Raw genomic sequence first — 3,215 nt, forward strand, 5'->3', positions numbered from 1 at the left:
GTCAAGGAAGAGGAGGATGAAATTCTTGCAGTACATACCCATTCAGTGGCCAACATACAGTACATCTTAGAGTAATAATGCAGCCAGCACTTAACCCACTAAACAAGTGAAAAGGGAGGAATATTACAAGCAGCCCCCTATAAGCAACAATGCTGAGGGAGAGTGATTGAGCAATACCTAGGTAAAGGTGGGTAGAACATGGAAAAGGAATGGCATAGATCCTGGAAGGAAAAGGTGACACAAATTAGCCTGATGCGAAGTTTCCTGAGGATTGTGTCTGAGAAAGGAGAAGGTAAAGGGAAATTTGAATCTGTCACTCAGGACTTGGCAAAACACTTTGACTCCTTCTTACAGCATACCACAGCCACAAGCTCCTTACACTCTTTTATTTTTCCATCATCATCATATCTCTTTCTCAATAACCTTTGGCTTGCTATTGCAAGGCACAAGTATCTCTTCCCAGCCTCTTCTCTTGCACGCTCTTACAGAACACATGCTCCTTATAACTCAAATTCTAAGCATGGTCCAAAGGGTGTATGAATACTGTCATAGTAATCATAGAAGGCATGCCAAGAGCCCCAAGTCTCCTATTGCTTACTCGTCATCATGACTATTTATCAGACGTTGTCTGAAAATAGTAGACAGGTTTTCCTATTCCCACAAAAATGATTTTACTGCAAAGTAGGTTTTGGACCCATCACAATCAGGTTGGAATAAAACATTTGACAATTATGGTACCTATGTTCATCAGTTGGTAGCACTGAAGCAAAGGTGCAAATGAAAATGGTTTAAGAAAAAGCGATTAAAATGTTATTGAAGCTATTTAAATGTTATAAAAGTTATTTAAATAATTTTTTAAAACTGATTTTCAGTGAGGGGTAGTCAGTAGCGATTTTATGTTAGGATACTTTTACTGAAAATGTTACAAGTTAATGACTTCCATCAAATATATTTAGAAATGATACAGGCACTTGCAGGAATGCAATGGCTCAACTCTAAATATATCCAGGGATAATTTGAGTAAGAATTATGTTTGCAGTCAACTTTGCCAAAACAATACTTGGCCAGAAATATTTGACCTGTGGCAGAGGAGGTGCTATGGGCCGAGCAGATATTATAAAAGAGTTTCTGGGACCTGCTTTATCTTTGATCTGCCTGTGCTTTGCCTACAGCTTCAAGGTAAGTCATGTGAAGAATGAACTTAGAGTTGGAGGGAAGATCCCAGCCAGGCCTGGGATTCTGCCCACCCAAGGGCCATCTTGCCACGTCTGGAATTAATTTCTCCGTGGAGATTCTAACCTGTTCTTAAATAGGTCTATACATTTTCATTTTGTATATCACATATTCTTCGAACTTTTGGGATTACAAAGAATCATCATCTTTTTTTAAATTTTTTTTTTGGGCGGGTAGTGTTGGCCAGCCTCAAGGCTGCATATAACTTCTTGCAGAAGGTGAGGTAAGGCATAACAATACTAATTCCCATAATAGAGATAATACTATAATTCTCGTAATATAGATAATATTATAATTCTCATAATATAGATAATACTTTAATTCCCATAATATAGATAAAGCTGTATTTGAAAATGTGGTTGATATATAACTTCTAACACACATTAAATGTAAACAAATAATTTAAAAATGGAGATTTTAGTCTGGAAAGATTTAAAAGAACGTAAGCAGAACATTTTAAAAGTAAAATTGTAAACAATAAATAATAAATGGATCCCCAAATCTATCCAGAAATTCATTAAAAAAATGTAATACTACAATTCTTTAAAAGAGAAGGAACACTGGGTTCTATTTCAGAACTTATCAACAAGGCATAAATTTTGTGCTGGACCTCTGTCATGCTTAATAAAGATGTACCATTTTGCTGGACATGAGGATCGTGGCTTCCTGGTAACAACCTTTTGGAAGATGCTCTACTTTCAGATACACCGCAAGATGCTTCACAAAGCAAGCTTCTGTACTTTCACTTTCAAATTTCTGATAAGAGGGACTGGAATAATTCTAATGCCAAGGGATAAAGGAGACAGTATTTAATTTCATAGATACAGACATGCTCATGAATCTCTTTTTCAAAACAGTAGAGTGAAAATAATGAAATATTCATACTAAAAAAGAAAGACAGCCTGGATGTAGAAGATAGAATTAGTTTCTATTGCTGATCAAAGTCACAGTTCCTTCATTACTTTACTCATCCCCTATTGGAACAATATCCAGTGATTAAATACTTTATATATATGATAATATTTTATAGTTGTTCTGTGAGATATGTTGTATATAAATCACATTTTTTTCCATCCACAGACATACTCGACTTCTTTCTCTGGTTCACTGTTTTGATAATTTAAAAAAAAACAACTGATAAATTCTCAGTAGAGACCTGCTTTGTTACTTATACTTAACTAAAGCCATTGACTATAGACTACAGTAGGGAAATAGGATGCTATTATGCTCTATGCTGAATTATATTTCCTTCCCAGGGTAGATGTTGAGCTCTACCAACTGGCATATAGAACATAAAATTTGAGAGGGACATAAAGGCACAATAACAGGTGTCAGAATGTTACTTTTGTGAATGGAACAGGTTGTCATATTTCACTGGGAAATGGAACTAATAGTAATTAGTTATATCCCAAGGAAAAGAGCAATATTTATCCCATAAAAGGTTGATAAAACTCATCTCTCTCTCTCTCTCTCTCGCCTAAGCTCTTACACCTGAGCTTTTGTCTATTCATTCATGGTTTATATTTTTAACTTTTACTCTTGGACACGTTAAGTAAAAAGCTGATTTATTAAGGTCTGCAAGTTCCTAAATGAAGTGGCGCATCTTAAGAGAGGAGTACAAGAGATATATATAAAATGCTGTGATGCGCCTATATTTATTTACTGACATTTATTTATTACATGTTACACATTTTAAAAAATGTAACCAACTCAACAATTATACTTCTTGGGTCAATTTTTCTCCCTCCAGAAAAGGAAACACATGTTCCTTCTAGCAGGAGATGTTGCTTCCATCGAAGGAAGGCAACCCGGAAGGGTCTTGTGCTCATAAGCAGTTGCTAAGTGCACATGATGGAAGGTTGCAAAACAAAACAAAAAACTAAATTAGCCTTTCAGGAAAGCTTGTGTTGTATCCATAACCCTATAGACATTTTTCCTCCATGTAGTGTTCACTGCTGAGGGACGTCCTATAAACTGCAGCC

Source organism: Candoia aspera, chromosome 2, assembly GCF_035149785.1.
Source record: "Candoia aspera isolate rCanAsp1 chromosome 2, rCanAsp1.hap2, whole genome shotgun sequence".
Lineage (NCBI taxonomy): Eukaryota > Metazoa > Chordata > Lepidosauria > Squamata > Boidae > Candoia > Candoia aspera.